We start from the raw sequence: 26132 nt of genomic DNA, 5'->3' as shown, positions 1-26132 counted from the left end.
TTAACTTCTGAGGTCATCAGTCCCCTAGAACTTAGAACTACTTAAACCTAACTAACCTAAGGACATCACACACATCCATGCCCGAGGCAGGATTAGAACGTGCGACCGTAGCGGTCACGCGGTTCCAAACTGAAGCGCTTAGAACCGCACGGCCACACCGGCCGGCCAGGTGCTAATGTTACCAGCTACTCTCATACCTACATCATTTATAGTACGTTCCACGTCTTTCACAATAGCTTTTGTGTTGTCTGCAAAGGGACCTATTCTTTAGTTTTATTTAATAGCACACCACTGATATACACTGACGTAAGAAAGTCGCAAGACCAAAAATAAGTTGTGCGACATAAACGTAAATTTGTAGGCATGTTTCTACTCCTGAAAAACGACGCCTATTCAAATTTCGCGCCAGTCGCGTAGCGCCAGTACGAAGATGCAAATCAGGTTTGATTTAAATACATACTGTAACGGTCGTGATCATTAGTTAGCTTTGAGATTGAACGTCCTGAGTTGATGTTAGTCAAGAATGCCTTTAAGCCTACAAAGACGCCATTATCAGTACTTCATTGAGTTTGAACTAGGTCGTGTAATGGGGCTACGAGAAGCTGGATGTTCCTTCCGCGCTATTGCAGAAAGACTTGGCAGGAATGTAGCTAGTGTATATGACTGCGGGCAGTAGTGGTGAAGCCGGCCGGAGTGGCCGAGCGGTTAAAGGCGCTACAGTCTGGAACCGCACGACCGCTACGGTCGCAGGTTCGAATCCTGCCTCGGGCATGGATGTGTGTGATGTCCTTAGGTTAGTTAGGTTTAAGTAGTTCTAAGTTCTAGGGGACTTATGACCACGGCAGTTGAGTCCCATAGTGCTCAGAGCCATTTGAACCATTTGAAGTAGTGGTCATGAGAATGTGCGGTCGCAAGAAGACCGGCCACATGGCACTGCCGACAGGAAAGACCATCGTGTTCGGCGTATGGCTCTGGCGCATCTGCAGCAGCAGTCTGAGCACAGTGGCACAACGAACTGTTACAAATCGGTTAGTTCGAGGACAGCACCGAGCCCGCCTCGGTGTTAGTGATGGCCGTGTGTTGATTAGGAGGCCAGTTGGGGGCCTGCGTCCAACCTGCCTGCGTGCTGGACGCACTGGACCTGCACCTGGAGCTACTGCCTGGGATTCGATTTCGGATGACAGCAGGATCACCCCAGTGGTTATCCCACGCACCCTGACTGCAAACCTGTACGTCAGCCCGCTGATTCCACCTGCCGAGCTGCCATTCATAACCAGCATTCCTCGGGGTGTTTTTTAACAGAATAACGCGCGTCCACATACTGCCGTCGCAAAAAAAAAAAAAAAAAAAAATGGTTCAAATGGCTCTAAGTACTATGGGACTTAACATCTGAGGTCATCGGTCCCCTAGACTTAGAACTACTTAAACCTAACTAAACTAAGGACATCACACACATCCATGCCTGAGGCAGGATTCAAACCTGCGACCGTAGCAGGAGTGCAGTTCCTGACTGAAGCGCCTAGAACCGCTCGGCCACAGCGGTCGGCACTCCCGTTGCAACTCAATATGCTCTACAGAGGTCCAGGTGTTGCCTGAGCCCGCCCGCTCACCAGATCTGTCTCCAGTCGAACACACGCGGGACATCATCGGACGACAGCTCCAGCAGCATTGAGCGGCCCTTTACTGACCGACCAAGTGCAAAACGCACGGAACTCCATCCCACAAGCTGACGTTCGGCATCCATACAAAACAATGCATGCACCTCTGCATATCTGAGTTCAACCTTCAAGGAGCACGTGACATTTACAATGGCTTATTTCGCGCTTGCATTAATCTGATGTCTCGCAATTTTATTCCTTTAAATATGTTATCTAGGCAAATTTCATTACTCTAAATTAATTATTTTTTGAGTTGTGGTTTTTTCCCGTCAGTGTATATCAGGAACGGCAAAGGATCCCGAACAGAACCCGTAGCACCCGCACTTTACATAACCCCAGCCAGACTTAAATATAAATTAGAATGATATTAATACCTTCAGCTGCTAACGGGCGTTGATATACAGCGTGGCGCACGAAACGTGTTACCATTTTGTTTTTGAATATACACTTTATTGTCAATACAATCTGAAAGGAACATATACTACAATGAAGAGCCGTCCATGGAGATTTGTTCTAACTCAGCACATGCTCAATATGTCCACCATTTCGTTTCCTAACTTCCTTCAAACGAACACTTAAGTTAGTGATTACCCTACGGCACATGTCTTCCGTAATTTCACTGCAAGCTTGAAGAATAAGTCTTCTGAACTCCATTAAATCACGTGCACGTTTCGGGAAAATTTTTTCCTTTAGCTAGCCCCAAAGAAATAAGTCACATGGATTGAGGTCTGGACTATTGGGGAGCCAATTTTGTCCGTGATTGAAGCGACCTGGAAGTCTGAGTGAAATGATCCGCATGTCGAAATGCTCGTATAAAAACTCCAACACAGTGTTTGCGGTATGTGGGCTTGTTCCATCTTGCATGAACCACTGCGTGTTGAGGGGCAACGCAGTAGGAAGAAGCTGTGGATTGAAGCTATTGCGAAGCATGCTCAAATAACGCTCGCTGTTCACAGTTTCTTCAAAGAAAAAGGGTCAAATAAGTCCGTGACTGAAAATTGATGCCCACGCTGTGATCCTCGGAGCATAATGTTATCGTTCACGAAGCACTTGTGGGTTTTCAGTGGCCCAAAAGCGTACATTTTGTTGGCTAACCACACCGTCTAAATGAAAATGCACCGCGTCTGAAAACCAAACCTTGTTGAGAGTTTCTTCCCTATACTCCGCCCACTGAGCAAACAGTAGTCTCTGCTGCTTGTGTTCTTCAGTGAGCTTCTGTGCACAGGTCGTCTTGTATGGGTACATATGGAGGTCACTTTTAAGAATGCGTTGAACGGAGCGTCTGGATATTCCCAGTTGCACTACTGCCTTTCTACACGATTTCCCGGGACTTCCCTGTACAGCAACTCCTACCGCTTCAATATTCTCCGGCAAACAAACAGGCTTAGGCCGAGGCCGCTTCGCTTCAAATACTGTTCCTTCCTGTACAAATTTATCGTACAACCTGTAGATGGTCTTCCTGCAAGGGACCCATAGTGTGTTAAACTGTTGTCGAAAACGCCCCTAAGTCACAACATGGCTTTTCGTTTCATGAAAAAATAACACATTTGCCGATCGTTGTTGTGTCGTCAGTCTTCCATTGTCAGCCATTGCTGCTTACTAGTCTCCTAGCGGCAGTATCGTGAATTACACGTCATTTCGTAACTCATTTGTTTTTCCAAGCTCTGCTGGTACTGCTGTAGAGATCCCAGCGGGATATCTAATGTGCGTCGTAAATTATGAAAGAAACAATTGGTAACACATTTCGTGCGCCACCCTGTATATCAACGAGAACAGGTGAAAATTTGTGCCCTGACCGGGACTCGAAACCGGGATCTCCTGCTTACATGGCAGATGCTCTACCCATCAGAGCCACCGAGGGCGCAGAGGATAGCGCGACTGCAGGTACTATCTCGCGCTCGCCTCCCGCGAGACCCATATTGTCACTTTGTATGCCCACACACTACATTCTTAGTGTCCCACCGCAACACACTCATTACTCGCAGAAGACATTCTTACCAAGTTCCGTAAGAGTTCTGGGAATATGTGCGCATCTGCGCAGAAGAAGAAGGTCTTGGCCAGTGTTTCCAGAACTATATACTTATATGGATATGTTTAAGCTCATAAGTGTTCCTGGAGCCACTCTGTACCAATTCTGGACGTGTAGGGTTTTGCATTGTCCTACTGGAATATCCCGAGTCCGTCGGAATGCACAGTGGACACGAATAGATTCAGGTGATCAGACAGGATGCTTATGTACGTGTCACCTGTCAGAGTCGTATCTAGACGTATCAGGGGTCCCAATCACTCCAACTGCACACGCCCAGCGCCATTAGAGCCTCCACCATCTTGAACAGTCCCCTGCTGACATGCAGGGTCCGTGGATTCATGACGTTGTCTCCATACCCGTACACGTCCATCCGTTCGATACAATTTGAAACGAGACTCGTCCGACCACGCAACATGTTTCCAATCGTCAACAGTCCAATGTCGGTGTTGACAGGCCCTGGCGAGTCGTAAGGCTTTGTGTCGTGCAGTCATCAAGGGTACACGAGCGGGCCTTCGACCCCGAAAGTCCATATCGATGATGTTTCGTGGAATGGTTCGCACGCTGATGGCCCAGCATTGAAATCTGCAGCAATTTGGAGAAGGATTGCACTTCTGCCACGTTGAATGATTCTCTTCAGTCGCCGTTGGGCCCGTTCTTGCGGGATACTTTTCTGGCCTCAGCGATATCGGAAATTTGATGTTTTATCGGATTCCTGATATTCACGGTACACTCGTGAAATGGCCGTAAGGGGAGATCCCCACGTCATCGCTACCACGGACATGTTGTCTCCCATCGCTCGAGCACCGACCACAACGCCACGGTCAAACTCACTTCAATCTTGATAACCTGCCATTGTAGCAGCAGTAACCGATCTAACAACTACTCCAGACACTTGTCGTCTTATATAGGCGTTGCCGATCGCAACGCCGTATTCTGCCTGTTTACATATTTCTGTATTTGAATACGCCTGCCTATACCAGTTTCTTTGGAACTTCAGTGTATTTTCTTTATGCAGAGACGCTAGACACCTGCTGGAGACGCGGTAAGGAATGCGGTGTTCGTTTCCCAATCTAGTGGTCGTATTTGACAACAGTTGGATTGCTACGAGGCGCTGTTCACTGGTATAGAGTAATGATAATTTTACCATTCTGTCGTGGATGAAAGCGATGCTGCGGACCGTAATTCAGGCCGTATGTACACTACTGGCCATTAAAATTGCTACACCAAGAAGAAATGCAGATGATAAATGGGTATTCATTGAACAAATACACTCCTGGAAATGGAAAAAAGAACACATTGACACCGGTGTGTCAGACCCACCATACTTGCTCCGGACACTGCGAGAGGGCTGTACAAGCAATGATCACACGCACGGCACAGCGGACACACCAGGAACCGCGGTGTTGGCCGTCGAATGGCGCTAGCTGCGCAGCATTTGTGCACCGCCGCCGTCAGTGTCAGCCAGTTTGCCGTGGCATACGGAGCTCCATCGCAGTCTTTAGTACTGGTAGCATGCCGCGACAGCGTGGACGTGAACCGTATGTGCAGTTGACGGACTTTAAGCGAGGGCGTATAGTGGGCATGCGGGAGGCCGGGTGGACGCACCGCCGAATTGCTCAACACGTGGGGCGTGAGGTCTCCACAGTACATCGATGTTGTCGCCAGTGGTCGGCGGAAGGTGCACGTGCCCGTCGACCTGGGACCGGACCGCAGCGACGCACGGATGCACGCCAAGACCGTAGGATCCTACGCAGTGCCGTAGGGGACCGCACCGCCACTTCCCAGCAAATTAGGGACACTGTTGCTCCTGGGGTATCGGCGAGGACCATTCGCAACCGTCTCCATGACGCTGGGCTACGGTCCCGGACACCGTTAGGCCGTCTTCCGCCCACGCCCCAACATCGTGCAGCCCGCCTCCAGTGGTTTCGCGACAGGCGTGAATGGAGGGACGAATGGAGAGACGTGTCGTCTTCAGCGATGAGAGTCGCTTCTGCCTTGGTGCCAATGATGGTCGTATGCGTGTTTGGCGCCGTGCAGGTGAGCGCCACAATCAGGACTGCATACGACCGAGGCACACAGGGCCAACACCCGGCATCATGGTGTGGGGAGCGATCTCCTACACTGGCCGTACACCACTGGTGATCGTCGAGGGGACACTGAATAGTGCACGGTACATCCAAACCGTCATCGAACCCTTCGTTCTACCATTCCTAGACCGGCAAGGGAACTTGCTGTTCCAACAGGACAATGCACGTCCGCATGTATCCCGTGCCACCCAACGTGCTCTAGAAGGTGTAAGTCAACTACCCTGGCCAGCAAGATCTCCGGATCTGTCCCCCCATTGAGCATGTTTGGGACTGGATGAAGCGTCGTCTCACGCGGTCTGCACGTCCAGCACGAACGCTGGTTCAACTGAGGCGCCAGGTGGAAATGGCATGGCAAGCCGTTCCACAGGACTACATCCAGCATCTCTACGATCGTCTCCATGGGAGAATAGCAGCCTGCATTGCTGCGAAAGGTGGATATACACTGTACTAGTGCCGACATTGTGCATGCTCTGTTGCCTGTGTCTATGTGCCTGTGGTTCTGTCAGTGTGATCATGTGATGTATCTGACCCCAGGAATGTGTCAATAAAGTTCCCCTTCCTGGGACAATGAATTCACGGTGTTCTTATTTCAATTTCCAGGAGTGTATATTGTACTAGACTGACATGTGATTACATTGTCACGCAATTTGGGTGCATAGATCCTGTGAAAACAGAACTCAGAACAACCAGCTCTGGCCGTAATAACGGCCTTGATACGACTGGGCATTGAGTCAAACAGAGCTTGGATGGCATGTATAGGTACAGCTGCCCATGTAGCTTCAACACGATACCACAGTTCATCAAGTGTAGTGACTGGTCTATTGTGTCGAGCCAGTTGCTCGGCCACCATTGACCAGACGTTTTCAATTGGTGACAGATCTGGAGAATGTGCTGGCCGGGGCAGCAGTCGAACATTTTCTGTATCCAGAAAGGCCCGTACAGGACCTACAACATGAGGTCGTGCATTATCCTGCTGAAATGTAGGGTTTCGCAGGGATCGAATGAAGGGTAGAGCCACGGGTCGTAACACATCTGAAATGTAACGTTCACTGTTCAAAGTGCTGTCAATGCGCACGAGAGGTGACCGAGACGTGTAACCAGTGGCACCCCTTACCATCACGCCGGGTGATACGCCAGTATGACGGTGACGAATACACTATTCGAATGTGCGTTCACCGCAATGTCGCCAAACACGGATGCGACCATCATGATGCTGTAAACAGAACCTGGATTCATCCTTAAAAACGACGTTTTGTCATTCGTGCACCCAGATTCGTCGTTGAATACACCATCGCAGACGCTCCTGTCCGTGATGCAGCGTCAAGGGTAACCGCAGCCATGGTCTCCGAGCTGATAGTCCATGCTGCTGCAAACTTCGTCGAACTGTTCGTGCAGATGGTTGTTGTCTTGCAAACGTACCCATCTGTTGAACCCATCGGTTGCATATTCTGCTAACAGTCATTGGATCTCGACTAACGCGAGCAGCAGTGTCGCGACAGAATAAACCGCAATCGCGATAGGCTACAATCCGACCTTTATCGAAGTCGTAAACGTGATGGTACGCATTTCTCCTCCTTACACGAGGCATCACAACAACGTTTCACCAGGCAACGCCCGTCAACTGCTGTTGTGTATGAGAAATCGGTTCGAAACTTTCCTCATGACGACACGTTGTAGGTGTCGTCACCGGCGCCAACCTTGTGTGAATGCTCTGAAAAGCTAATCATTTGCATATCACAGTATCTTCTTCCTGTCGGTAAAATTTCGCTTCTGTAGCACGTCATCTTCGTGGTGTAGCAGTTTTAATGGCCAGTAGTGTATGTAGCAGTGCTGTAAATTAATCCGGATCCAGTAAAAACGTTTCCGAGGACGTCAATAGGGCAGCGGTAGATTGTCCAATTTGTCACGTGGGCAGCACGTTGCCGAGAGTACGTGGACACACGACGGCGTGCAACTCCGACGATGGGCGACAAGGAACATTTCAATCCAAATGCCAGAGAGTTCAGCGCTGCATATTTTGCTTTGTTTTCATTTTCAGCTTAACAGGACTGTCGGCGTAGATATTTCAGTTATTTTTGTCACCTTTTATTCTAATAACGAATCTGTAAATCTGTCGTGTCTACCTGTTTGTCTTTCTGAACATGTCTCTCCAAAACTGCTAGACGAATTTTCATGGTATTCTCGCAGGCAACCTGAGCATAGCTCGGGACACTGTGTAAGCTTTCGTTCATCAAAATCGGGCCACGAAAAAAAAAATCTCGATTTAAAGTTGTACGAAAGCCGTCTTGTCTGTCTGTTTGGACAAGCTAATCCCCCAAACTACTACACGAATTTTCGTGGAGTTTTCGGAGGTAACTTGAGTACGCTTTGGAGCACACTGCGACTGCAGTTCATCAAAATCGAAGCATGGAGAAAAAGATGTCGTAATTTAAAGTTTTATCTAAAACTGTCCTATCTGTCTCTTTGTCTGTTTGTACACACTAATCTCTTTCATGAGGTTTCCACGGGTAATTGAACATAGCCTGAGGCATACTGTAGGCTTCATTTCATCAAAGTCGGATCACGAAAAAAATGTTTATCAATACTAATTTTATAAATCCAGCAAACTAAAGAACAAACAGAAATGGTGAAAGACTGATCTATATGTGTAAAATGTTCCAGCTAAAAATCATGTCTACACATTTCCGCAATCTAACAAGAAAAGCCAATACTTGGAGACATCCAAATCCAAACCTAGGAGTATTTCAACTGGATCGCGTAGTCATATCTAAAAGGTATATCGCGGAAATTATGAATGCTAAAATAGTCAGAAATGGGGAATTCAATTTAGATCACTATATCTTTAAGATTAAAATAAAATTTCTCCCATCTAAAACAAAAAAGGCGACCAAGAAAGTGATCAGATACAACACCACTACAGCTAATATTATAAAAGAAAATAGAGAAAAATTTAGAGAAGAAATTGATACAAGTAAAGAAGGGGACTGGCGTGAACTCCAGATTCAAATAACTCAAGCAGCAGAGAAAACTTTAGGATTGGCCAAGAATAAAAAGAAGAAATGGTGGAATGAGAAGTGTGAAGAAGCACTAATACAAAGAGCTCACAAATGGAGAAAATGGAGATTTCCGAAAAAAGAGGAAGCTCTTGAACAATTCAGGCAACAAATAAAAAAATATCAACAATAATCCCGAGAATCAAAATTATCAGCTTGTTGAAATAGAAGAAAACTTCACCAAAAGTAATAATAGAAATTTTTAGCAAACTTTTAAACACTTACTTAAGGGATATCAGGCGCCAAGTATTTAAAGAAAATTGTGAAATTTCAGCAAATTTTTTTGAAAAGCTGTTAAACTGTCGAGTTCCAACAGATAAATTAGAATTTCCAGTGACAACTCAAAATCCAGAGGAAGATTTCCCACCAACAGTGTTAGAAATTCATAAAGCCATCAAAACACTCAAAAACAATAAAGCAAGTCGTGAAGACTCCATTACAGAAGTGATCAGAACCAAAAATCATAACGGATCTACAGGTGCTTTTTGAGAACATTTGGGAAACTGATAAGATTCCAGTTGAATGTAAAACAGCATTAATCCACCCGCTACATAAAAAGGGAGATAAACAAAATGTCAATAATTACAGAGGAGTGTCACTTCTGCCAGTAGCATACAAAATATTATCGAAAATTCTCCTGAACAGAGTGGTAGATACTTTAGACCAACAACTGGGACAATATTAGGGTGGTTTTCGAAAGGGAAGATCCTGTGCAGAACAAATTTTTTTTCAAGAAAGCATTTGATTTTGTAGACAGAGAAACAATAGATAAGGGCATTAGAGAATTTGGTGTTAAATCAAAATTAGCAAATATAATTCGTGAAACACTGACAGGTACAATATCTATAGTCAAATTTATGGGAGAAGTATCTCAGTCATTTGAAATAAAAACTGGTGTTAGACAGGGTGATGGTTTATCACTTTTACTGTTTAATTGTGTTCTAGAAAATATTGTAAGGATCTGGAATGCGGAGCTAAAAAATCACAAAATTGAACCAATAACACTGGGAAGGAAAACAAATGGAATTAATGTAAACTGCTTGGCTCTTGCGGATGATTTTGCGTACTTTCAGAAATCCTCAGAGAAGCATTTATTCAAATAAACCTTCTGGAATAAATAGCAAACAGAATTGGTCTCAATTTCAGTTGAAGAAACAAAACTCATGACAAATATAAAAAATGCGCCAAAATTGATAAAAACACAAATAGGTAAAATAGAGCGAGTAAACAAATTTAAATATTACAATGAAATGAATACCCTTAGCTGCATACAGGCGTTGATATAAGTCAACGGGGACAGTTGAAAATGTGTGCCCCGACCGGGACTCGAACCCGGGATCTCCTGCTTACATGGCAGACGCTCTATCCAGCATTTTTTTAAACTCATTTTGTTCGTTTTAGTTCGTTGTATCTGCTCGGGGCAGACGTCGTAAGACACCCGTTTCAGTTCGTCGTTGATTCATTAACTCAGTTTTTTTTTAATTACAGACGGCAGCTAACCCTCTGACCGAACACGCTGAGTTACCGTGCCGGCAAATCCATCTGAGCCACCGAGGACAGAGTGGATAGTGCGACTGCAGGGACTTATCTCTGGCACCCCTCCCGTGAGACCCACATTCACAACTTATTGTCCCGTACTATATCCATAGTGCCCCTGCCCATTATACTCATTACTCACGGCTTTACTGCCAATTCCCGTAAGAGTTCGGGCACTGTTTGCGCATCCGCACAGAAGAGGATTGTCAAATGGCCGGTGAACCTTATATATATATGAAGATGGTATCTGTTCTTTCGGACACGTTCTGAAAGAGCAGGCTCCATTTTCATATATAAATTTAAATATCTTGGAGAAACTATACAATTGAATTGACTAGAAAAATCTGCTATAGATGTAAGAATTAACAAAATGGAAAGAACAAATGGTTTGACCAAAAATATTTACAAGAAGAAATGTATATCTAGAAAAACAAAACTGAAACACTACACCACAGTGGTATGACTAGAATGTTTATACGGATCTGAATGCCTAACGATGAAGTATAAGATGGATAAAGTAGAGGTACTGGAAAGAAGGATTATTAGAAAAATAATGGGTTCAATTAAAACTGCTGATGGTTGGAAAATTAGAAGTAATGAGATCTACAAAAATATAGAGAAAATATCTGAAGTAATGGCCAAACGAAGCTTAACCTTTTTCGTACACCTCTACCGAATCGATGGAAATAGACTAACAAAACAAATACTCCTGTATTTCTGGAAGAAGAAATCGGCAATAATATGGATTACGGAAGTGAGAAACAACATCAAAGAATCAGAAATTGCAGAAAGAAACCGTTTCAAAAATAAAATACTAAATTTGGAAGGCTTTCAACGCAGAAGAAATAAAATTTCGAGAACATGGACAGAATAAAGGAAGAGACTTCAAGGTGAGAAAATGAAGGAATACTGGAAAAACAACAACAAAGGAAGAAAAGGAACTGAAGTTGTTAATGTGATCCTAGTTGCTGAATATGACTGCAAAAGAAAAAAAAATTATAAATGAGAAAGTAACTCTGTTACATTTTCACGACTAACCAGCTGAACCGATTTCGATGAAATTGATGTTGATATAGCTTGAAACCCGAAGAACACAGGCACCTTTAGAAAAATACTTACTGATTTGATTAATATTACGCGAATAGGGAAAAGTCTACTCTTCGAAAAAGCTATTTATTCTTTGACTTTTGATCTTTATCATGTTTGTGAAAATGCTTTTGTTGGTTGATATGTGCTACGTGACACGATTCGATGTAATGAATACAATGTTTATACACTACTGGCCATTAAAATTGCTACATCAAACAGAAATGCAGATGACAAACGGGTATTCATTGGACAAATATTATACTATGACTGACATGTGATTACATTTTCACGCAATTTGGCTGCATAGATCCTGAGAAATCAGTACACAGAACAACCACCTCTGGCCGTAATAACGGCCTTGATACGCCTGGGCATTGAGTTAAAAAGAGCTTGGATCGCTGCCCATGCAGCTTCAACACGATACCACAGTTCATCAAGAGTAGCGACTGGCGTATTGTGAAGAGCCAGTTGCTCGGTCATCATTGACCAGACGTTTTCAATTGGTGAGAAATCTGGAGAATGCGCTGGCGAGGGCAGCAGTCGAACATTTTCTGTATCCAGGAAGCCCGGTACAGGACCTGCAACATGCGGTCGTGCATTATCCTGCTGAAAGGTAGGGTTACGCAGGGAAAAAAATGACGTTATGCCATTCGTGCACCCATTTTCGTCGTTGAGTAAACCATCGCAGGAGCTCCTGTCTGTGATGCAGCGTCAAGGATAACCGCAGCCGTGGTCTCCTAGCTGATAGTCCATGCTGCTGCAAACGTCGTAGAACTGTTCGTGCAGATAGTTATTGTCTTGCAAACGTCCCCATCTGTTGACTCAGGGATCGAGACGTGGCTGCACGATCAGTTAGAGCCATTCGGATAAGATGCCTGTCATCTCTACTGCTAGCGATACGAGGCCGTTGGGATCCAGCACGGTGTTCCGTATTACCCTCCTGAAACCATCGATTCCATATTCTGCTAACAGTCATTGGATCTCGACCAATGCGAGCAGTAATGTCGCGATACGATAAACCGCAATCGCGATAGGCTACAATCCGACCTTTATCAAAGTCGGAAACGTGATGGTATACATTTCTCCTCCTTACACGAGGCATCACAACAACGTTTCACCAGGCAACGCCGCTCAACAACTGTTTGTGTATGAGAAATCGGTTGGAAACTTTCCTCATGTCAGTACGTTGTAGGTGTCGCCACCGGCGCTAACCTTGTGTGAATGCTCTGAAAAACTAATCATCTGCATATCACATCATCTTCTTCCTGTCGGTTAAATATCGCGTTTGTAGCACGTCATCTTCGTGGTGTAGCAGTTTTAATGGCCAATCCTCTTCTGCCCAATATCAGTATCATATTCCAGTATGTATTCGATACATCGTATGATACTCTCTCTTCATATCAGAACAATGGCATTTCAATATAATACAGAGTGTCTGTTCTGAGAGTCATCATGCGCATTTTCCCTGGTATTTCGGCAGATATTTGCCATTAAGTTTTTGTAATTGTAACTAGAATCAGCCCAAAGAGATGCTGCTCTTCATGTCTTGCGTGCGACGTCCAGTGTCCACAGAAACCGTCAATTTGTTTCACATTTCGAACAAAACGATTTATAAAGTACCATTTCACATACCCATTCGACAGGGTGATCCCAGATTAGTCTAGCGCGTTATTCGTTTTATCGACAAGGACAGGAAAACGCGAAGAATAAGCAGTATTCCAGCAGTGACGGCGCTGCCCTGGTCCGTGCTGACTGTTGCCACCATGCAGCAGCGCTGATCAGCCGATGCTGGTGTACTTACTGGCTACTCTTCTGGTTTTCCTGTCCCTGCTGATAAAACGAATATCACACTAGACTAATCTGGAATCGCCCCATCGAATGAGCACGTAAAATTAAACTTTAAAAGTCGTTTTGTTTGTAACGAGAAACAAACCGACGCTTTCCATCGACAGTAGGCGCGGAATAAAATACGTAATTAGCATTATTTGCTTGGGGTGACAAAAGTTACAGATTACAAAAACTAAATTGCAAATATCCACCGCAATACCAGAGAAAATGTGCCTGACGACTATTAGGGTCTGGCACGGTAGCTCATCGTGTTCGGTCAGAGGGTTAGATGTCCTGTGTATTAAAAAAAATGAATAAATGGATCAAAGACGAAATGCAACGGGTGTCATGGGACATCCGCTCCGAACAAAAGGCAACAAAAAATACCGAACGAATAAAATTTAAAAACCCGGCAAGGTAGCTCAGCGTGTTCGGTCAGAGGGTTAGCTGCCCTCTGTAATAACAAAAAAAATTGAGTTAATCGATCAACAGCGAACTTAAACGGATGTCTTACGACGTCCGCCCCGAGCAGATGCAACGAACAAAAACGAACAAAATGAGATTTAAATTTAAAAAAATTAGGCGGGACACGTGGTAACGAGTAGATTTATGCCACAAAATTTTATTTTCTCGCCGGCCGGAGTGGCCGAGCTGTTCTAGGCGCTACAGTCTGGAACCGCGCGCCCGCTACGGTCGCAGGTTCGAATCCTGCCTCGGTCATTGATGTGTGTGGTGTCCTTAGGTTAGGTAGCTTCAATTAGTTCTAAGTTCTAGGGGACTGATAACCTCAGCAGTTAAGTCCCATACTGCTTAGAGCCATTTGAGCCATTTTTTTATTTTATCATTGTAAAATTATATAAACGTGTGTGTCAGTGTCTTATCGGGGCGTAAACTCGATATCAGTGACGGATAACTAAGTCGTGATTTGAGTTTGGTGTGCTTTTGTTGCAGCACATCAGGTGAGCGATGCTAAGGCTGTTCAGATGGCCACCGGTCGCTTGCTTCTCGTGTCCTTCAGTTGAGCTGCTGTACTGCCTCTGCTTCGATGGTGACAGGATGGGTCATTCCATTCACCGGTTTATACTAACATGTTTTATTTTCAGAATTTAAAGGGATATGACCAAACTGATGAAAGTTGACCGCCAAGATCTTCAGAGTGCGTTAACCTTTTTACACGTCATGTCTGGACTAGCTGTGATATGCAAAAAGGCAACTACGACAGTGGCAAAAAGCTGCAGGGAACTCCGCACAGATGTGAACGGAACAAATGGCAGCACGGATTCCAACCGAAGACATGGCTCGGTGAGAGTTAAATCGGGGCCCACATAGTGAATGTTCTAATACATTTCAACAGTTACAAACCATATGGGAAAAATTACGTATTCTAATCTATTGCAGATTAAACATTTAACATGATTTCTCGAGTATTCGTAGATTTCTCAGCTCATAGTTTAAATTACTTGTGAAATTTTTAAATTGAAATTACATAGATATCAAACTATCTTAAACTAAGTGATTTGTAAGAGAAATCTGGATCGCTGGAATGGAAGGTACACGATATATATGGAAATCTGAGTATAATTTTATTCATACTAGTAAATGTCAGCAATTGTAGTATGTATTTCAAAATAAAATTCAGTCGTCAGTTGCAAATGTATTTCTATTTCAATTATGAATAAAGCGAAATAAAACTATATTTGCGACTGACGACTGATTTTTATTCTGAAATCTGAGTATTAAGTTCAAAAGCTTCAGTATAGCTATTATGGGCGTTTAGTCTAATTTTAATTGCATCTGTAACAGCTTCTATTTTATAATATAATTAAATATGTTGTTTTTGCCGTGTTTTCTCTGCTTCATACACAAAACCTTTCAGATTCTTAATTGTTCTTATCATTCCTTACGTCTTTCTACCGGCATAAGCTTCGTAATTAAACCAGTACAAACATGTTAAATGTTTTCTCCCTTAAATTTATTTTATAAAATTGATGTGTGACATTGACTGCTATGTTTTTCACGTTCGTAGCGTTTCAGTTGGCCTTCACTTCCACAAATAGTTTCAGTTTTCAAAACATCTGAATTTAAAAGTGAGAACGTACTTCATAAAATAGACAGTAACGGGGGACGGGAATTATTATAAGACTGGCATTCAGCGTTTCTTTGGCTCTGAAGTGATTCATTACAGCGTTATATTCCAGAACAAACTGTCTAACACGTATTTTAACAATATGATGTGAACAACACATCAGACTCTCACTCTTGCCAAAACAAAATCGTGATTCAAAACAATCGTCCGCTTCAAGCATTCGTTTCCGATAGATCTTCGTCACAAAATCAGAGGATTGATATTCAGTATCACCTTACGATGACACTGAATGGCCGAAATTTTATAGGAACCATAAACGTATCTATTGTATCCCGCCTGGGAGGCGGCGCGTGGGTAAGGAACAGGAACAGGAAAATGTACAAATCTCTCGGTACTGCCGATACTGTTAAAAGCACCTTTAGTAGTGGATAAACACATGCAAATACACTCCTGGAAATGGAAAAAAGAACACATTGACACCGGTGTGTCAAACCCACCATACTTGCTCCGGACACTGCGAGAGGGCTGTACAAGCAATGATCACACGCACGGCACAGTGGACACACCAGGAACCGCGGTGTTGGCCGTCGAATGGCGCTAGCTGCGCAGCATTTGTGCACCGCTGCCGTCAGTGTCAGCCAGTTTGCCGTGGCATACGGAGCTCCATCGCAGTCTTTAACACTGGTAGCATGCCGCGACAGCGTGGACGTGAACCGTATGTGCAGTTGACGGACTTTGAGCGAGGGCGTATAGTGGACATGCGGGAGGCCGGGTGGACGTACCGCCGAATTGCTCAACACGTGGGGCGTGAGGTCTCCACAGTACATCGATGTTGTCGCCAGTGGTCGGCGGAAGGTGCACGTGCCCGTCGACCTGGGACCGGACCGCAGCGACGCACGGATGCACGCCAAGACCGTAGGATCCTACGCAGTGCCGTAGGGGACCGCACCGCCACTTCCCAGCAAATTAGGGACACTGTTGCTCCTGGGGTATCGGCGAGGACCATTCGCAACCGTCTCCATGAAGCTGGGCTACGGTCCCGCACACCGTTAGGCCGTCTTCCGCTCACGCCCCAACATCGTGCAGCCCGCCTCCAGTGGTGTCGCGACAGGCGTGAATGGAGGGACGAATGGAGACGTGTCGTCTTCAGCGATGAGAGTCGCTTCTGCCTTGGTGCCAATGATGGTCGTATGCGTGTTTGGCGCCGTGCAGGTGAGCGCCACAATCAGGACTGCATACGACCGAGGCACACAGGGCCAACACCCGGCATCATGGTGTGGGGAGCGATCTCCTACACTGGCCGTACACCACTGGTGATCGTCGAGGGGACACTGAATAGTGCACGGTACATCCAAACCGTCATCGAACCCATCGTTCTACCATTCCTAGACCGGCAAGGGAACTTGCTGTTCCAAAAGGACAATGCACGTCCGCATGTATCCCGTGCCACCCAACGTGCTCTAGAAGGTGTAAGTCAACTACCCTGGCAGCAAGATCTTCGGATCTGTCCCCCATTGAGCATGTTTGGGACTGGATGAAGCGTCGTCTCACGCGGTCTGCACGTCCAGCACGAACGCTGGTCCAACTGAGGCGCCAGGTGGAAATGGCATGGCAAGCCGTTCCACAGGACTACATCCAGCATCTCTACGATCGTCTCCATAGGAGAATAGCAGCCTGCATTGCTGCGAAAGGTGGATATACACTGTACTAGTGCCGACATTGTGCATGCTCTGTTGCCTGTGTCTATGTGCCTGTGGTTCTGTCAGTGTGATCATGTGATGTATCTGACCCCAGGAATGTGTCAATAAAGTTTCCCCTTCCTGGGACAATGAATTCACGGTGTTCTTATTTCAATTTCCAGGAGTGTATATTACATAACTTGCAAGGTGGTGCGAATTGAAGCCAAGTGTCCTGGCTGTCTATACCTGATGAAATGGGCAAAATGTGTAGCGGAGCTCGTAGAGCTGCACCGCACCAGCTAGAGCGCGCTGCCGTCGGTGTCTCGTGTAGAGCCAACCTTTGAAACTATGTGGCATCGTTACTATCGATACCACAGTATCTACATATTTATCCTCTGTACTGGGTCTATCCTGTCTGACTACCTTGTCTGCCTCTCAGTCTTGGACGTTTATTTCCAGTTTTTTTTTTTTCATTTTTACTCTCCACTTTCAATACAAACGTGTTTTGTGGCATGACGCTCCATTGCTGAACCAGTGCGGCTGACAAATCATGGATGACTATTGGTGTGTGTGTGTGTGTGTGTGTGTGGGCGTGCTCCAGTACGTCTCCCAGACCCACCCCACAGCTGCTCGATGGGATTCAAGTTGGGCGAGGGACAGGCCAGTCCATTCGCCTAATATTCCCTCGGCCAGTCTATTCACCTCTCGTTCCGAGAACTACCACACCTGCGCTGTACGATGCGTCCGCCCGTTGTCGTCTATAAAAATGAAGTCTGGGCAGAATGCACCACTGAAAAGACACGCGCCGGGAAGGAGTGTAGAGCCCCAGTGAGTGCACAGTGTTCGTAGGTGTATTACTTGTTCCCACCTCCCGAAAAATGAGGGCACGTCCAGTATAATCGAATACGATCGTTTTGGTGGTCGAAGTGACATGATGTGTGGCGATGTAATGTTGCGTGGGTGTACTGACCTGTCAAATCTTTGAACTCGCTACACACTGTGACACAGTGCTCTTTTCCTCCGTGCGTCTTTCAGGGGTGCAGTCGGCACTGACTTCATTTTTATAGATGACAACGGGCGACAATATCGACCAGCGTAGGTGGAGGTGATCTCGGCACGAGAGGTGAATAGATTGGCCTGACCGTTCCCCCGAGCTAAATCGCGTCGAGGATGTGTGTGGGGGTGGGACGCATTGCAGAACGTCCACGTGTAGGAACGACCATCCAGCAATTGTGAACCTCGCTGCTGGAGGAGTTGAACGCCCTACCTGAGGAAATTCTTACTAAATTTGTGGGCAGTATGAGAGCACGTTGCTTTCATTTCCACCCGTGGTGATGACACACACTACTAAGAAGCGTGTTTCGCCTTTTGAAGTGCCCAGAAGGCCATCGTAGATCGCTGTCACTTCAGTATAATTATTGTTTTCGAACAAAAGTGTCTTTTACGTTCATCTCGTTGCGTATTTCCTTCAGTTACTTACTGTACTGAGTCGAAACATGGCCACGGATATACACGACATTTCTTCACTACTACTGATACTCTGGAGAGAGCCGTAATAAAACTCTTCCATCTGGTGTGCAAGATGTATAAGACAGGCCAAATACCACCAGACTTCAAGAAGAATGTAATATCTCCAGTTCCAAAGAAAGCAGGTGCTGACAGCTGTGAAAATTGGGGCACTATCTATTTATTATCTCAAGGTTGCAAAATATTAATACGAATTCCTTACAGAAGAATGGAAAAACTGGTAGAAGCCGATCTAGGGGATGATCAATTTGGATTCCTAAGAAATGTAGGAACACGTGAGGCAATACTGACCATACCACTTATCTTAAAAGATAGTTTAAGGAAAGGCAAAAACCTACGTTTATGGCACTTGTAGACTTTTGATAATATTAACTGTAATACTCTCTTCGAAACTCTGAAGGTAGTAGGGGTATGGTACAGGGAGCGAAAGGTTTTACACAATTTGTATGAAAGGGAAGCAGTGGTTAAGAAGGGAGTGAGACAGGGTTGTAGCCTGTCCCAGATGTTATTCAGTCTGTACATTGACAAGCAGTAAAGGAACCCAAAGAAAACTTTGGAATTGGTATTAAACTACGGGGAGAAAAGATAAAAAATTGAGGTTTACCGATGACATTGTAATTGGAACAGCAAAGGACTTGCAAGAGCAGGTGAATGGAATGGACAGTCTCTTAAAAGGAGAATATAAGATGAACGCCAACAAAAGCAAATGGAGGATAACGGAATGTAGTAGAAGTAAATCAGTTAATGCTGAGAGAAATAGATTAGGAAACGAGATACTTAAAGCAATAGATGAATTTTGCTATTTTTGAAGCAAAATAACTGATGATGGTCGAAGTGGAGAGGATATAAAATGTAGACAGGCGATGGCCAGAAAAACATTTCTGAAGAAGACAAATTTGTTAACATCGAGTATAGATTTAAGTGCTAGGAAGTCTTTTCTGAAGGTATTTGTATGGAGTGTAGCCATGTATGGAAGTGAAACATGGACGGTAAATAGTTTGGACAAGAAGAGAATAGAAGCTTTTGAAATGTGGTGCTACAGAAGAATGCTGAAGATTAGATGGGTAGGTCACATAACTAATGAGGAAGTATTGAATAGGATTGGGGAGAAGAGAAGTTTGTGGCACAACTTGACCAGAAGAAGGGATCGGTTGGTAGGACATGTTCTGAGGCATCAAGGGATCACCAATTTAGTATTGGAGGGCAGCGTGGAGGGTAAAAATCGTAGGGGGAGACCAAGAGATGAATACACTAAGCAGATTCAGAAGGATGTAGGTTGCAGTAGGTACTGGGAGATGAAGAAGCTTGCACAGGATAGAGCAGCATGGAGAGCTGCATCAAACCAGTGTTCGGACTGTAGACCACGATAGTACACCTTCTGTACTGTTCTGCTTCAGTTCTTTCTGTCATCGAGCTGTGTCACATGGCAGATACACATCATGCGCAATTTATTTTCGTAGTTGAGTTTAGCACTCCTTTGTATATGTCTCTACAGCAAGTTATCTATCAACATGCTAAAGTAACTTTTAAAAAATGGATTAATATTCAATTTTTAATGGAGTTAAATTGACGTTGAACTGAGAAGTATGGCGTCGTTATGGTTGTTACAACTGAGATTTAATGTTTCCCAAAAAAGAGAAGCGACAAACGTGCGAAATATGAAAGCTACGAAGGAAGGGGGACAACAATTGCGCCGTCTCTGCCAGGTAAACATCGGATAACCGGGCGGTACTTGTGCAGGCATGAACGTGCGTTGTCTTACCTTTCACATTTAACACAATTTGCACTTCCTACTCTGTGAAAAGTTTTAGTCTGAATGAAACAAAAGTCACATTCAATATTTAAGAGCTCCCCTACACCCGAAAAATTTTAGATTTAAAACAACATATACTTTGGTCGATAAAAAAGTGACTATAACTTCTAAGAAACCTATTACGACATCTGTTTTTGTGAACTACTGGGAGTGTGTCAATTTATCAGAACTGAGTTGTTGAAAAACGTAGATAACTGAGTTGAATTTCTCTTGTTTTGCCGGAGAATACGTTGCGTTGGCCATTAATGTCAAAGTGATATTTCTAACGTGAGCAAATATTATGCACTAAGTTGAGCTATCACGTGAGAGATTTCCTGACAATAGGACCATCATAGTGCGCGCGCACACACACACACACACACACACACACACACACACACACACACACACACAAACGTCACACGTGCATACGCGGCTACGTTCACAGATATCTAAGATTATATATATATATTGCGTTTTTGGTGGGTGTGTTTGACACAAGGGAATGTCTTTTTCATTGCAGATGATCGGATTAACATTTCTTCTTGAAGTAAAGCGTAATTTGCAGTTAGTGAGTTGAATAAGTAATCAAAGACTAAGAGAAATATCTGCGAAGAGATACGTTTTCAGTTGATGCTCAGAACGTAATGCTCAATTTCAGTGTTGTGTTGATGCAAGAACGACTTGAAATACTCGGTACAGTCACATTACCAGGATCAGTACCTACGTTCGACGTCAACGCGCAATAAGCGTTCACTGACGGCAGGTGACAGCATTAGCAATGGAGAATACATAGATAAAGTGTCTTTGGAGGGGGGGGGGGGCAGTGCAGCCGCTGTCGAAACCCGGAAAGCGAGCGATTTTTCTGACGTCGAAAATGGCTTTGGGTCCAAGGGTGGAAGCATTGCCGAAACGGCTAAGTCTGTAAACTGTTGGCGTGCGATCGTGGTTAAAGCATACCGTACACGTCAAAATGGCGCTGTTCAAAACCGACGCCGAGGCAACTGTGGAGCAGCGAGGGCCACAGGTGACAGGGGTGAAGGGCGGCTGCGGGGGTGTGTGGTGGCTACAGGCGTGCAGGCGTGCTGCGACTGTGGAGCAGCTGACCGTCCAGGTGAGCCGAGGAGCTGCCGACAGCGTCTCCTTAGCGACCGTCGGTGCGTGTGGGTCTCCGCAGCACTCTCACATCACTATGTCACACTTTCCGTACAGTCTTTGCATATCAAAGGTATAGTACGAAGTAGTTTAAAGGCAAAAAAAAGCACCCACGCTGACTGCTGTTCATCGGCGATGAATGCTGGAATTCGCTCGCCAGAACCGCAACTGGACGTGCACACATTTAATGCTTCATCAGAGAGATAGTCTTTGGTGTGAACAGCGTGAAACGTCTGAAAGCAAATATCCAGGTCGGAGGGGGAAGCCTGATGATGTAAGGAATGTTTCCGTGGCATTCCCTGGATCATCCCGTCATTTCTGGAAAGCGCAATGGATCAACACAATTATGCATCAACCCGTAGGGACCATGTCCAGCAGGACAATGCAACGTGTCACACAGCTCGCAGTGTACGTGCGTAGTTGGGAGGGTTCAAATGGTTCAAATGGCTCTGAGCACAATGGGACTTAACATCTGAGGTCATCAGAGCCCTAGAACTTAGCGCCGGCCGCTGTGGTCTAGCGGTTCTGGCGCTGCAGTCCGGAACCGCGGGACTGCTACGGACGCAGGTTCGAATCCTGCCTCGGGCATGGGTGTGTGTGATGTCCTTAGGTTAGTTAGGTTTAAGTAGTTCTAAGTTCTAGGGGACTTATGACCTAAGATGTTGAGTCCCATAGTGCTCAGAGCCATTTGAACCATTTTGAACCTAGAACTTAGAACTACGTAAACATAACTAACCTAACGACATCACACACATCCATGCCCGAGGCAGGATTCGAACCTGCGACCTTATCAGTCGCGCGGCTTCGGACTGAGGCATCTAGAATCGCTCGGCCACCGCGGCCGGCAGTTGGGAGGGCACCAGCATCAGTTTATCGTATTCCCCTGCACACCAAACTCCCCATATTTAAATCGAATCGAGAGTCTTTGAGACCACCTCGTTCGGGGTGTACGCGCCACAGGCGCTCAGCCGAGAAAGCTAGCTAGCTGGACACGCCATTGGAGCCAGCATGACTGCACATCCGTGTCAGTACCTTCCAGAACCTCGCTGACACCCTTGTTGCACATTTTGCAGCCGTCAACGCTGCGAAAGGTGGTTATTCAGGCTTCTGACAGGTCACGATAACGTGATTGGAAAGTGTAGGATGCGGTCTCGCTACGAATTCGGCTACACGCTGCGTGCTGGCTGACGCTGCCCGCTAGGCTGGTGTGGGACGGGAGCCGCGGGCAGAGTTACTCACCCGCGCGGCGTGTCCGGCTGGAGCTGCTGGCTGCTCGGCCGCTCGCTGGGCAGCGACTGCCCGCCCGAGGCGGCGGCAGGCAGCCACGCGCCACACCCGCCTGACCTCCGACACGCGGGCCACGACACTGCAGGCGCTGCCGGCGTCTCCGCTCGCCTCTGCGACCTACCCCAGCACGCCAGGCCCTGTCTACGTCTACTGTGACTCCCGTCGTCAACACTGCCGTTAAAGAAAAAAACTGAAGGCCAAGGCGCTTGAGTGTGTACAACACGCTGCTCACATAGGAAATCTCAGGTTTCATGGAACTGATAGCTTTACACGTAGCTGGTCTGAATCATACTTCACAATATATCTAAATGACCAAGTAGATAGTGTCGGAAGTTCCACGCAGCTTTTCGCGGATGATGCTGTAGTATACAGAGAAGTTGCAGCATTAGAAAATTGCAGCGAAATGCAGGAAGATCTGCAGCAGATAGGCACTTGGTGCAGGGAGTGCCAACTGACCCTTAACATAGACAAATGTAATGTATTGCGAATACATAGAAAGAAGGATCCTTTATTGTATGATTATATGATAGCGGAACAAACACTGGTAGCAGTTACTTTTGTAAAATATCTGGGAGTATGCGTACGGAACGATTTGAAGTGGAATGATCATATAAAATTAATTGTTGGTAAGGCAGGTGCCAGGTTGAGATTCATTGGTAGAGTCCTTAGAAAATTTAGTCCATTAAAAAAGGAGGTGGCTTACAAAACACTCGTTGGACTTATACTTGAGTATTGCTCGTCAGTGTGCGATCCGTACCAGGTCGGGTTGACAGAGAAGATAGAGAAGATCCGAAGAAGAACGGCGCGTTTCGTCACAGGATTATTTGGTAAGCGTGACAGCGTTACGGCCGGCCGCGGTGGCCGTGCGGTTCTAGGGGCTCCAGTCTGGAGCCGCGCTGTTGGTACGGTTGCAGGTTCGAATCCTGCCTTGGGGATGGGTGTGTGTGATGTCCTTAGGTTAGTTAGGTTTAAGTAGTTCTAAGTTCTAGGGGATTGATGACCATAGCAGTTGAGTCCCATAGTGCTCAGAGCCATTTGAACCACAGCGTTACGGAGATGTTTAGCAAACTCAAGTGACAGAGAGGCGCTCTGCATCGCGGTGTAGCTTGCTGGCCAGGTTTCGAGAGGGTGCGTTTCTGGATGGTGTATCGAATATATTGCTTCCCCCTACTTATACCTCCCGAGGAGATAACGAATGTAAAATTAGAGACATTCGAGCGCGCACGGAGGCTTTCCGGCAGTCGTTCTTCCCGCGAACCATACGCGACTGGAACAGGAATGGGAGGTAATGACAGTGGCACGTAAAGTGCCCTCCGCCACACACCGTTGGGTGGCTTGCAGAGTATAAATGTAGATGTAGATGTAGATGTAGATGTAGATGTAAACATAAAGCAAAATGTTATGCTGAATAATTCAGTTAATGTAGAAAGGTAGAAAATTTTAGTGACTGAGGAAAAAAAATTATGAAGGGTCCCACAGGGTTAGATTTTGGGTCCACTCCTATTCCTTGTAAAGGTTGATTTCTTCCATCACGTACAAACTCTAGGGACTGATCGATGAGAGGATACAGGACAAAAAAGTTCTAATGAACTTATGTCGGGAAATGCATCGTTTTCATGCTAGAGGCCATTTATTCAATCATACTTTGTTACAGAGCCTCTGGTCTAATATGCACTGTACCACGCAGCCGAAGTAGGCAAGGTTTCCTCCTAGAGGGTGGTGTTGTTCCTATACAATCATGCCCTAGCGTCCTCTCTTGCCATAGTAACTGGTAATGTAGTTGATCTGTGGTTCTCGTTACTGGCGCGCCAGTTTCTTGGATGTCCATTATCGATCCTCCGATGTTTCTTATCTTTGCTTGCCTTGTCGTTTTCCGCATTCGCGGGGCGAGTGGCAGTTGACGTTTGTTCGGACGACCTTCTGAGACGCCGCGAGGTACGAGGTGGGAAGCAACTAGAGATGGGGGATCCGCTCTTGAACTAATTCATAGAGTTCAATCTTTCAAAGGAGTGAACAATCAGTGATTCAGAAAAAAAGAACGGTAGCTCCAAACGTTTCCCACGGCAGAGAGAGAGAGAGAGAGAGAGAGAGAGAGACGGAGCATATCAGCAGCGCCTCTGATGGTCAGAGCACAGTGCACGCCACACAACAAGGCCAGCGCCGGCCTCTGCCCTGCTTCTACCTTGGCTGCCTGCATTGTGCAGTGCCCCATTCGATTTTGTGTTTCACATATGTCGTGCCGTCTCTGTGCGTCGTCTGCCGTGTGCACTGTGCAGTGTCTGGCGCAGCTTAACTTCGCATCGCACTCTGTCGGCGATCGTTTCAGTCGCACGTCCTGCCCTCTGGGCAGTTGATGCGAGCAACAGGACAGAGAGCCACCTAGCGGATAACATAGGAACTACTTGCAAAAACCTACTCGCAAGGGAACGGACGATTTGTCTCGGAGCGGGTGAGTTCACCGCTCCCCCCCACCCTCGGAACTCGCCCGCTCAACGCTCACCCCACCGTCTCGACTCTAGCCAGAGCGTCGAGCAAAGTGACTCAGGTTGTCACTCTGGTCTCTGCGGTCTCAGCTCACGCAGTAATACAGCTCGCAGCTCGACCTGCTCGACTCAGCGCTTCTGCATCGGAGTTCGTCCCCACTGGATATTGTTCTTCGTAGTAATACCGCTATGTATATTACATTATTGTGTTATGTATACATCAATTGTTTTTATTTTATTTTTATTTGTTTAAACTGATTAGATTAGGTTCCTGATGACTCCTCTTACTATAGGATTTTTATTATGGACACTCGAATTTACGCTTTAATTACGAGCGAACTGATAAACGTATCGCAAAATGTGATACACCAATATTTTCCTTGTTTTATTCTGCGTAAGGCTATATGCAGCACTTTCGTTTTACAGTCAAATTTATATTTTTTTTCTTATTCTGGTACGGATTTTGCGATTTTAGGCGTCTTCGAAAGGAAACGTTCACTTTAAAAATATATGGCTTGCGATGTATTTGTATGAGGTTAATGAAATTTTAATACATTATAGCCAAATATATTGTTAATGTAAATCTCAAGTTACAACATTTTCCGATCACCCAAAAAACCACGATAGTGCAAAATAAATCAATAATCAAAAACTTTGTCATATCGTGGAAATTTCAATAAACAATACAAAATTCTTACTCATTATCTGTGTTACTTCAAAATAGGATCAAATAAGATCAAAATACAGGTATAGTACTGGAATAAACCAAGTTTAAAGGGCAATGTGCCTTCCATTTATTTTCTATTGTAAATGAGTGGTGAGTCATGAAAAAGAGCTAATTCAT

General features: G+C 45.5%; 1 long non-coding RNA gene across 1 annotated transcript in view; it reads right to left on the bottom strand.

The window, feature by feature from the left end:
* Positions 1–22895, bottom strand: part of LOC126094786 (uncharacterized) — a 52603-nt gene extending 29708 nt beyond the window's left edge. Inside the window, exon 1 of the long non-coding RNA XR_007521877.1 lies at positions 22758–22895. This is a non-coding gene — a long non-coding RNA (uncharacterized LOC126094786). The remainder of the gene's footprint in view (positions 1–22757) is intronic.
* Positions 22896–26132: the final 3237 nt, after the last annotated feature.

This window comes from Schistocerca cancellata, chromosome 8, assembly GCF_023864275.1.
Source record: "Schistocerca cancellata isolate TAMUIC-IGC-003103 chromosome 8, iqSchCanc2.1, whole genome shotgun sequence".
Lineage (NCBI taxonomy): Eukaryota > Metazoa > Arthropoda > Insecta > Orthoptera > Acrididae > Schistocerca > Schistocerca cancellata.
The sequence above is the reverse complement of the archived record's forward strand: the minus strand, read 5'-3'. Positions and strand labels throughout refer to the sequence as shown.